The 12,182-nt window shown below is 42.8% G+C and overlaps 1 protein-coding gene across 4 annotated transcripts in view; it reads left to right on the top strand.

The window, feature by feature from the left end:
* Positions 1–12,182, top strand: part of bsna (bassoon presynaptic cytomatrix protein a) — a 132,340-nt gene that overhangs the window by 41,161 nt on the left and 78,997 nt on the right. The gene's annotated exons all lie outside the window — the stretch shown is intronic.

Raw genomic sequence — 12,182 nt, 5'->3', positions numbered from 1 at the left:
GAAGTGAGAGGAGAGAGCACCTTATGGCTTATCCCCTGCTCTTAGAAGAGCTTCTTCACAGGAGCCAAATTCAGATTGCTTGCTTATGTCTTTCTCTCTCCTTCCTGCCTCTCCCTCTTCCACCTTCCTTGTATCTCAATTTAGCGTTTCGTTTTAAATTGAGGTGATTCATGTAAGACGGTAAAGCTGACTAGCTTCACAGCATACAATTTTTTGTGAATGATTTTAATCGAAGCTGCAAGTGGAACAAAGAGTATTACAGTATTCAATTCAAATAATACTGATAATAACAGAATGAAATATGGATGTTGCTCTCTCACTCCTGTCTCTCTTTTCAGGTTGTTTATCAAGATTTCTTTTTTTTTTAAAAAATCTCCTTTAACATTGTTGGTTTTCATAATAAATATTTGGGGGGGGGGGGGGGGGGTGGTGGTGCAGTTGTGCGATGGTGCAGCAGGCTTGGCCAGGTCCTGCTCTCTGGAGGGTCTGGGTTTTGAGTCCCGCTTGGGGTGCCTTGTGACAGACCTGCCGTGGGTGTGTGTGTCCCCCATGCCCTGCGCTGCTGGATTGGGCTCCAGCTCGCCATGACCCCACTCAGGATGAGCAGCTTTAGCCTGTGTGTGTATCTGTATGTATGTATGTATGTATTTGGCGTTTTACTACATTTAACAGCTGGGCAATCTTACTGGATCTACTCGGAGTAAGTACCTTGCTTATGGATATTGCAGCAAGGTGTGGGAGTTGCACCTAGGTACTTGACGTACAAAGCAGTGGCTCTAACCACACTGTGTTGCCTACTGCCTCATCTAGCTGGTCATCCAGTTTGAGTTGCAGTAGGATGTACAGTGGATGAACTCTGGATGGAGTGCCAGTCTTTTGCTCACATACACATACATGCATCTGGTCATGCAGTCAAATCTCAGGTTTCCCAAAAGAACAATAGCAGAAAAGAGAGAAAATGCATGATGGAACATTCAGTGTTTGTGACTCATTCAGTTTCAAATTGCTGGAGCTATGTGAGGTGGATGTGCAGCCCAGTGAAGCACTGTGTTTCAGTTAAAAGTCACATTATTTAGGCAATTTGGCTCTGTGATCTTAATTTGCCTTTCAATGTATTTCTTTTATGTGATCTTTTGGTGCAGCAATAGTAAAGGGGGGGGGGGGCTGCATTATGGTGTGTGTGTGTGTGTGTGTGTGTGTGTCAGGAGCTTGAGGGCCCACTATCCCTTTCCCCTTGGTGAAAGAAAACATAACTACACTGCCACACTGCCAGGGGTTCATGTCTTGTCCGCATGCCACTAAGGGAGGTGCAACCTTGGCTGTCTAACTTCATGTTTGCGTTTGCCTCCAGCTTGGTCATTGCTGGTCTGAAGATGGACAAGTGGCTCGGCTCGAGGGCACTATGAAATACGAACTGCGGAGCTTGCGGCCCTGAAGCCGGAGCAGGTCCATGTGCCATGTGGCTCTGCCAGCTCACTCTCCAGGCAGTGGGATGAAACGTCACTTTAATCCCCACACTGGACGCCCACCATATGTCTGTGCTTGACGTAGGTCCTTGTGGTCTGTGGAGAGAGCAAGGTGTCCCGTTATCCTTCTTCCCGCAGCAGCATCACGGCTTTGATCCGTTCTACAGTTTTGCACTTCAGTACATTGTCTGTCCTGTCACCTCATATTACTGCTGACATGGAAATATCCTTCTTTCCCGAAAGTGGTCTATTTGGTTAAAAATTAGATTTGCGCATCCGTACAGCCATCAGTACTACAAAGTGTACCTCTGTACTTAAAATACTTGCCTTTCACAGTCATGGTTATAGCTGTTGACGTGAGAAATGTTCACAGCCGTACCATTTTTTGCAAATACAAGGAGATCTAAACATGAACTGTATGTTTTACTTAAAATGAGCTTTTCATAAATAAGTACAGCAGAAATATGCCTGATACCACTTGACTAGATACTGTATTAAAGATGTGGAAATTGCAGCAGAAATGGACCTCGCTAGGCCCAAGCCGGCTACTTTAACATTTGCCGGAGGAGGAGTTCGGCCACTGAAGAGTTAAATTGTTGAGAATTCTGCTTTGTATGCTGATGATGAAAGAAGAAGGTAGGAATAAATAAACTAAAAGCAAACCCTGCCCAAAAAACATGCTCATGGAGATGGTGCTGTTCTTAAATTCCCATGATTCCCCTTGCTTTCTTCCAGGCCCATAGCTGTCAGTTTGTGCATGCATATGGTGGACCTGAACGTGGGGGCTGACCGTTTGCCTTTTACGTGTTTTGGTCTATGAAGAGTTCAGTAATATCACTGTAATCAGAGGTGGTCCACCATGAGCGGAAACCTCGGCTCGGCCTAAGCTGGTCGGCACTTGTCAGCTGTGACCTGCATAGCTGGCCAACTACCTGTGTCGTGTTTGCAGAATTACGCTCAATAAAAGTGATCCAACTGTTCCGCTTGTTACCAGGGGGTCAGTAGCGATTGCTTGTACGTAGGTTCCACACTTGTCCCCGATTGCTGTCCGGGCCTGGCCAGATCACTTGTGCTGACCTTGGTGCAGGCCTCTTTCTCTCAGGGTTACTGTATCTGCTTTTTGTGGGACGACTGGCACGAAATAAATAAGTAAATAAACTCTGCCTCACTTTTTTCCTCTCAAATGGAGAACTTTGCTCCCCCGCTCCGTAGCACGGGAACGACGAGCACGTGTTTAGAACGGGCCAGAACTGAGGAACCCTGCTGGGTGGGGCTGCTGTGTCTGTGTTGTGGAGCATCTCCCGGGGATCCTGGCGGGTTTGGCGTGTTTGGGCGGAGGCCCTTCAGGGGACTCGCGATGGGCTATTCTGAGGACGGGCTTCCTAAATTATACATTCGGCTCAAGTCCATCAGCGCCGGCCTCGCGTGACACGGTGCAGGAGCAGGATGCAGAGTCGTACCGGGGAGCTTGCTGTCTCTTCAGGTCCACAGGCAAACTGTAACACAAACTCAGCATCTCACCCAGTGCATGAAGGAGAAAGACATGTTTGCATACTGCACGTATATCAACAGAACCCTAGTCTGTCATAGTCTCTGAATGGACTACCAGTCTCTGGCATACTGCGCGTATACTTAAGCTACTGATGTGAGCATAAGCGTATCGAATAAACATGTACGTCACGCATAGATGCAAGGTGTTCTGAAATCCTCGAGACTCACCCCAGGCTGTAATCGAAGATTATTTGGCCATATGAAGCAGCTGGCCCTTGCAAAAACCATCCCACCTTTTTGCTTGTCCCATTCTCATACTTGTGCCCTGTGAATGAGAATCGGAAGCTGTCGCAGCTGCTCTTAATGAGGTGCCAGATCTCTGGAAACAAGTTGGGGTGAGGCGGAGGCCGGGGGTGGGGGGGGGTTAGGGCATTTTATCTACCCATTAGTGCCCTCCTTTGACAGAGTGCATGTGCAGGCATTACAACAGGTTCCTTCAGCTGATTCTGTGCTAGGGGGACCGTCACCCTGCACAAGAAGAGCAGGGATTTTCTTTAAAAGGCAGCAGTGTTTGTGTTATATCAGCGCTGCATTTCCAGGGCAGCAGGTGGTGTAGTTATTACAGCTGTTACCTTGCAGTTGAGAGACCCAGGTTTGAATCCCACCTCCTGCTGTAGTGCCCTTCATTAAGGAACTCACTCAGAACTGATGCTGTGAAAATTACACTTCTTTATACTATATGGGTAAAGAGTAGCAGGTACATTAGTATAGAAATTTGACATTTTGGTTCACTAAATAAAGAAATATTTCATAAGTATAGGATGTTATTTGCTTGGCTTGTAGTCCATTTATGACTGTACTCAGCATTCTTATTGTCATGGTTGCAAGGAGGCGATGGACCCAAGTGCGGTTGCACCGTTTTCCTTTGCTGTTGGACCGACAAGGGACGGGGGGAGAGAATCGTCAACGACAGGCAAGGGTCTCCGACGAGCAAACATCGAAGCAAAAACGAGAATCCGAAAACCCTAATCCAGGAGCGAAGTGGAAAGATGAAAATACCGGGAAATCGTTGGGACAGGGAAACAGGGTCAGAGAACAGGAACACAAGCAATAGCACAGGAGAGCACAGCCGTTGGTGAGCGGATGGCTCGAAGAGGTTCCGCAATCTGGACGGTTCGTCGTCCTTTTATGCTCATCTCCCTGATCAGCCAAAGGTGCATCGGATCATTTCGAGGCCGTGGGCGTAACACTTATTATGTAAGAAAGTTGCTTGTACACGTAACTTATATCAAGTTGATCAGTGGTTAGGAACACACACTTAGAATCTAATTGTTGATAATGCAACTCTAAGGAAGGAATCTGTAATACCCTTGAACAGGTTTGTAACAAGAAATTGGAAATGTTGCAGTGCCCAGTGTTTAATGAGCATTACGGTTTAATGAGTCAACACCTGCTAGGGACACACACATCATCTTGTCCCATATGGGGTCACGGGGAGCCAGAGCCTAACCTGGCAACACAGGGCGTAAGGCTGGAGGAGGAGGGGACACACCCAGGACGGGATGCCAGTCCGTCAGAGGGCACCCCAAACGGGACTCGAACTCCAGACCCACATAGCAGGACCCGGTCCAACCCACTGCACCACTGCGCCACCGTGCCTCCCTGCTAGGGACACTTTAAGTTCAAAAACATTCACCAGTGCTTGGCATCTTATACCACAGGTTTCTATCCAAAGCATCTTGCAAGATTATACAGCTCCATGGCTTATGTTTATGTGAATCAAGTAGATACTTTTTAATGTCAGTTAAGAAATAATAACAATTACCAGTACCATGGGACAAGTAGTGAAGCGACACAGGACGGTGTGATGCTGTGGCATGGACATATGTTGGGATATGTGTTTGATTTACCAAAGCGTTTCCATGTATCTCCTCTACTCATTTCTCTGCACTGGCTTCCAATAGTTGCTTGCATCAAATTCAATATAACTGCTCCCAGCTATTTAAAGGACTTGATCAACCTCTATACCCCAACCAGAGCCCTTCGCTCATCTACTTCTGTTCGCTTGGTTGTCCCGTGCATGAAAATTAAAGCACAGAGGTTCTCGGTTCTGGCTCCGTTGTGGTGGAATGACCTTCCCCTCTCACTCAGAACTGCTGAAACTCTGTCTACATTCAAGAAGGGTCTGAAAACTCGCTTTTTCCGGACTCACTTCGCCCAAGATCCCTCCAGCTCATGTATGGTGGTGTAAATGTACATGCACCATACCTTCATGATCACGCCCAGATATAAGCCTTTACACAGCCGCTACTCCTGCATTGTATGTGATTGTTTGTTTGTGTACCTTACTCTTAAAAAAAAAAAAAATACTAGGAGGTCGTCAGGATTCATCTATCCTGCGTTTTATGCACCTACTCAAGCGATAAACATCGGTGCATCAAGTGGAAAGTAACAAACTAGATTTACTTGAGAATCACACGTCTGCAGCTATTTCTCCTAATGTAATGCACAAATTGTATTTTTGCGGAGATGTACGTCACTTCGGAGAAAAGCGTCTGCTAAATGAATAAATGTAATGTAAATATAAATATGGCAAGAGGGGCTGGGACACAGCAAAGCGAGCCGGGACGCGATGAGACGAGCCGCGATATAGGCGCGGGACCTAAGCCCTGCCTCATCTGGAGCTTTCAGCTGGCGAGAGCGAGGCTGCTGTAGCCGGTGACTGCTTTATTCTGAGAACCCCTGGCTGTGTTCACAGCACAAACACAGCACATTTGAATGCTGTTCCTGTGGAGACTGGGTTTACAGCCCTCTGAGGCTGCGCTTAACACCTGTGTGGCATTTGCTGTAAAGGGAATGTAACAGCTGCACTACAGCTGAGCAAGGGAAGAAACCATTCTTGTACAACTGAATAGTGAGGTGTGTTTTTTATTTTAGGCGTATCAATTCATAAATCATGAAGTTATGAGTCATATCAGTTCCGAAGGTACTGTGTTTAAAATAAAATATGTAAAGGATTTTAAGTATTCAGTGTGCAAATACATTCAAGCTGGCAAGTCTGCAGACTTTAGAAATTTAAAATCAGATGCCTGTGTTTATTTTAAATCTTAGGCTCATTATCAAGCCTCTAAAAGTGTAATTCCTTTTTTATTCAGTCAGCAGTTTCTCATGGTCAGTACAACTTTTTGAAGACAAGAAAGTTAATTAGATGTTTTCTTCGGGCATTCAGTCTTCAGACATTGACAGCTTCATTTTATTTTGTTCCAAAAGATTCCTGAATAAAATTAAGCCAGTTATTGCTGTAGGAAATTGGGTTTTACATTTTTACAGCTAAACCCCAGAGCTGTTCCTTTGTGATAACTGACATCCAGTTTCTGCTATATCTTTGCAAATGTATCTTCTACTGTGGTGGATAGGAGCTCAACTCTGTTCTCTGATATCTCAACATAACGACATTTATTCACCTTTCCCTTGGAAATTATGAATGTAATGTCAGCTTTTCTCTTCCTCAAAGCCATGCCTCTATTATCAAGCTTTTCCTTATCCGCTCTACGGCCCCTATTCCTGCTCTACCGCTGCATTTCCACAATCCCGCCTCCAAACCTTGATTAAATTACTGAAGTTTTTTTGCTTTTTAAAGATGTTGTGCTGCGTATATCACATTGACTATGGCATATGAGGACATTTTGGCCTGCCTAGGCTTTAATTAAGTAACGTGAGTAATAGTGATCAATACCATTGATAAGAGGAGTGCTGGGTGTGGATGCAGTTGCTCCCGTTTCCCGGCATGCTACAGCAGTGAGCGAGCACGCGGGGGGGGGGTGGGGGGTTGCTCTCCTGCTGTTCCGCGGCGACACTCCTTATCTCCCTGGGATCCGGCTCCCTCTCAGTAGGCCGCAGTGTGTCATTAAAAGATGAGATCTGGTGCCGGACTGGGATACGAAGGCGTCCCAGTCGCGCTGAATCATTGCTCGGAGGGCAGATTCCGGTCCAGATACAGAATGAATCTTCGGAGGAAACGTCAAGGAGACGTACGAAAACAAAACAGCAACCTTTGGTCTGTGTCACCGGTAGCAAAATGACTAGCAGTAGGCTTTATGTGTGTGAGTGTGTATGTGCAGAAGCACATCAGCTTGCTGCTCCGCTTGTCACCCAATACATTTGCATTATTTTATTATGTTATTAAGTTAAGCAACTTGCAGAAGGCTCCTCCTGAACTCTTAACCTGATGTTACATGTTGCACTGCAGTGCTATACTGCTGCTCTACTGTGTGCTGGAACAAAGTGGAGCACATTTCATTATGGATGAACTGGGAGGCGCACTTGTATGTGTTTCTGGCATAGGTGACCTGCCAGTCCACACATTAACATGATAACTTGATAACTTCGTCTGTAAACCTGTTTACAGAAAGTTCCAACGGAAAAGACGGTCTCTCGATGCACCATTAACAGTAAGCCTGCTACCAAAGATGGTTCTTCTGCTAAACTAAGAAAACCGTGTGTGTACGTGTGCGTGTGTGTGTGTGTGTGTGTGTGTGTGTGTGTGTGTGTGTGTGTGTGTGTGTGTGGGACGGGGGGAATAATACATTTCGTCATCACCTGCAAAGAAAATGGAACCAGAGTTATTATTGAATTTATTTTATATACACCAATAATAATGTATTATTATTATTATTATTATTATTATTATTATTATTATTATTTATTATTATTATTATTATTATTATGAATGAACTAAATGTATTACCTCCCCCATATATGTATAAACAATTTGTGATACTTTTCATATTTTCCTTAATAGCATTTAAAAATATTAAAGACCCTCATTACATCAGCATTACACTAAAATCAGCATGATTTGATTTTTTTCATTGCTACCCCTATTAAAGTTACTATAGTATTTTAAGTGACTCATTCAAATGACAGAATATAACTTGTAAAAAATTCTTCTACTTCAAGCTTATCATCATCATCAGATGCAAATGAATTATTCATGAATGGATACATTTAAATGGCCAGGGTTTAACTGAAGCTCAGAATATAAGTGTAATAATATGAGGTATTATATAATCATAGCTCTAAATGTTACAAAAATGTAGAAGACAGTATTGGCTTATTCACATGCTTAATGATTGGAGGAGTGGAATTATGAAGCCTTTCATCATTCATGAGTTGTCTGAAAGTGGAGAGCGCAGTGCCAAATCTGAACCTGGAGGGCCAAAATCCTGGCAAGTCTGTCGTATTTAATATTTGCATTATAAATTTTCAGGCACGAGTACTTTACAATTTATTTACTTTTAATTGCATTTTCATCACATACCTGTTTTTTAAAAAGTCTGTTTGCAGCAGAGTTGATGCGATCTGTGTATAAACACTCCACACAGATGGAGGTAAAATTCACCGAAGAAAGAGTGTAAGACCGCCAGAATTCGCTTAGTTTCTGCTGTACTTACAGCTTATGTCTGGTGTTTGCGAGTGTTGGTCATGAATAACAAAATAATAGACGTTACATATATTTATGGGATGAATCACTCAACAACTGGCACTGATGAGGTATAACACTTACTTTCATTAACTTAAAATTAGTTTTAGTTTTTTACAATCACTTTTCTCAGTTAATAGAAATATTAAAAAAAAAAAAGTAATACAAAGTATTTTTAATTTATTGTAGCACCATTTGATTTTTTTTGCAGAATTTAACTGGAGATTAAAAAGGGGGGTGTCTGGGTTTTAACCTTTAATGGTCGTGACTGCAACAAATCGAGTTACAATAGACTTCCACTCTCAGCTGTCTTCATAAACCGAGGAGCCAGGTTGTTTCTTCACCGTTCGCTGCAATCTGTACCAGAGGAGGTGACTTACAGTCCAAATAATTACTTCAGCAAAGCTATTAAGGGTTCTTAGCGACTTGTCCATCCATGCACCTTGCAGAAGTATCTGCCATTGTGATTTTCCCTAAATGTCTTCTCAGCATCTTCCAGGCTTTGGCCAAGCAAACCCAGAATTGCAGTGCTGTCTCACCCACTTTGTTCTTGCTTAGTGTAAAAATGTGTTATCAGGCACTCCACGTGTTGACTCTCTCTGAGCTGGTTGTGTCATGCCGTGACCTGCCACTGCCTCTGCGGGCAAACGGCACGTGAGCCATAATAGTGAGACATCGCCCTCGGCCTCTCGAGACAGGGGACTCCATTCGTCCATGTTCTACAACTTTTGACACTGGTTTGCAGGGAAATGGAGGAGGTTAGAGAGTCTTAGGCTTGGTTCGGCTGGCACCACAGGAAACTTACATAACACCTTGTACTAAAGCTGACGGTACCTTGACATCTGTTGCACCGGGTTGGTGCCTGAGCTTCAGGAGGGCATTGTTCATTTAGTTTCGACATCGGATGGCTACTCATACAAGGACAGGGCACGAACCTGTCGATCTGGATTATTCCGTACACAAAATGCAATTAAATAAATTATATATTTAAATGGTGTTTTTTTCCCCAGAAGTGACTTATAGTGTTAGGTTTGTATACTGAACTGCTGACAATGATTCATATAACAGAGTGATTTCTACTGGAGTAATTCAGGAAGCATACCTTGCTCCAGGGTGATGCAGCAGGAGGTGGAATTCAAATCTGGGTGCTTCAGTTGCAAGGCAATGCCCCTAAACAGTAACTCTTATGCTACCTGCTGCTTTATAATTTAATGGATTATATTATAGGAGGACCCCTGTGTTGGGCTTGCCATTATTTGTCTGGCCGATTCCATGGAGCTCTGTGGCATGTCGTGGAAATATGTTGTGTGTTACTTGGTGGGCATAAGATTTTGACACTGTTGGTCACCTGTGCCAGAATCGTACAGACCATTACTGGTCATTTCTTCCATATGAATCAAACACGGATTTCATATGGAGTCTTTTATGTCCTCAGGAGAAAGTTCAACTCCATGCACAGAAGGTGACTGTCTGAAGATCGCAACAGCGCTCCCTCTCTGTGTCATACATGCCTGCCATTTTGCTACGGCCCAAATGCCAAAAGCCAAGCCGTGTTTCTTCTTTCCTCCTTGTCTGTTCTATAAACATTTCGCACGGGTGGTATCTGGCCTCCCGATGGTACCGCTAAACATCTCCCATACCTATGTGTCCCATTCACTGGAGACATAGGGCTTAAATTGCAAGGTCTATCCCTGGTGCAGTGTGCTGTCACAGAGTATTTTCCCACCAACGGATGGACTGAGTGCCTGGCTTGGTGGTGCAAAAAAAGTTGGCACCCTGGAACCGCCAGTGCCCTCCAGGCCCATACCTGGGGAATTCTTAACGCTGGAAGCAGAGGAGCTGTCACTTTTAATTAATGGCACATTAAATTAAATTGAAGATTCCTGAGCATGTCCCAATCTGTGCAAGAGTGCCAGGAAGGCAAGCAGCTGGGATCTGACAAGGATATTTTGCATCTATCTTGAGTGACAAACAATATTAATGTTTGTTATTGCAGAGTTAACAGCAAACAAAATTATTACTGTTGTATCATAATGATATGTGAATTGACAAAAGCCAACAAAATTCTCATGTGCTGTAAAATCTTAAGGGCAAAATTCCTAGATTACAGATAAGAACATCTTATGATTAATATTTATTTGATGAATTCTGTATAGCCTGTCTCTGACAAGTCCTTTTCAAACATTTAACTTATAGTTAAGATATAGTCATACACTTAAATTAATAAAATAGGAGCAACCCACTGAATAACACAGTTTAGAAAGAATGGCTTAACTATTATAATATTACTAGTAGTATTAGTAAACACAATTAAACTTCTTTCTTTCCTCAAAATTCACTTCCCATGCCTATGAATGAATTATGTTGTCAAAAAAGGCAGCCCAAACTTCAGTACCAAAGTCTAAATGGTCAATGCAAGGAAAACTGCAATATATACAGTAGTTGACCAGTGAAATAGCCAGGGAAATAGACAGATTTTAGTTGATCGCTGACTTTTTCCTTTACAAATCTCCTTGAGTAAAATCAAAACTTACTGATACCAAAAACTAATCTTAACAGTTTAATTTCTCCAGAAATTTACTTAAGGACAAATAATGGTATCAATCTAACTTGTTTCTACTCACCTGTGATTACACATTTCTGCAGTTTGAAACTAAAAATCTTGAGTATTCAGTCCACATCTCTTCTCCTCCATCAGCAGGATTGTTCTGGTATTGGTTGTAATGTAACAGCTAATTTAATTAAGACCAATACACAAGCTGACTTCTTGTGGAGTGCTGGTCAAAAATGACCTTTATTAATCTATTAAGAAAATAAAATGTAAAGTCTGACAATTAAACCGGAAAGGAAGAAGTCCATTCAAGAAGGACTGTGCTTAATGAACAAAATGCTGTTTGTCTTGAGATGATGATGTTGATCTAGATGGAGAATCATTTTAATTCACTCAAATTTTATGACACTGCAGATCCATATTAAGAGATTAGTAAGAAATATGGGGAATATAGATGTACCCGCAAGTGCCTAAATGACCGGTGCTGTTCCACACTTGCCAGTAAACTGCAAACTGTATAATTTGGAACCACTACAACTAATGGAAGCCTGTTTTCCCAAACTCTGCATGACTGTGACACAAGTTTGTGTTTTGGTAGCCTTGTCCTCCGAACTAGGAGTTGTGAATTGACGATATCAGTAGTAATTCACTACCCGAGACCCTTCTCCAGAGCGACTAATGGTATTAGGTTCGTACACTAAGATCTACTTAGAATTGTATAAATTCATGAAAAGTATCTTGATCAAAGGTACTACAGGTGGAGTGTGGATTTGAAGCCAGGACCTTTGATTGTACGGTGACAGTTCTGAACTTTCGGCCACATCTTGCATACATCGTATCCATTGGTTTAAACGGCTGTTACTTCCTTAAGTTATGGCTCAGAGAATAATGTCTTTTGAGGGCTACATCTGAAGTTGCCTTTTAAATTGTCATTAAGGCAGAGTATTTATTGCAACTTGCTTGATTTTATAATAAAAAAAACCCCCCACATTCACACACCCATTTATCGTGCCTTAGAATGTGCGCTAAAATAGTATTTATTTATCGGATACTGTTCTTCAAAGAAACTTGTAATGTTATTTACCCGTTTATTCAGCTGGATAACTTGGATTTATTCATTTAGCTGACGCTTTTATCCAGAGCGACTTAAAATTATTTACCCCTTAATACAGCTGGGTGATTTTTACTGGCT

The sequence above is a fragment of the Scleropages formosus genome, chromosome 2 (genome assembly GCF_900964775.1).
Source record: "Scleropages formosus chromosome 2, fSclFor1.1, whole genome shotgun sequence".
In the NCBI taxonomy this organism is placed as follows: Eukaryota; Metazoa; Chordata; class Actinopteri; order Osteoglossiformes; family Osteoglossidae; genus Scleropages; species Scleropages formosus.
This window is presented reverse-complemented; position numbering and strand designations above follow the sequence as displayed.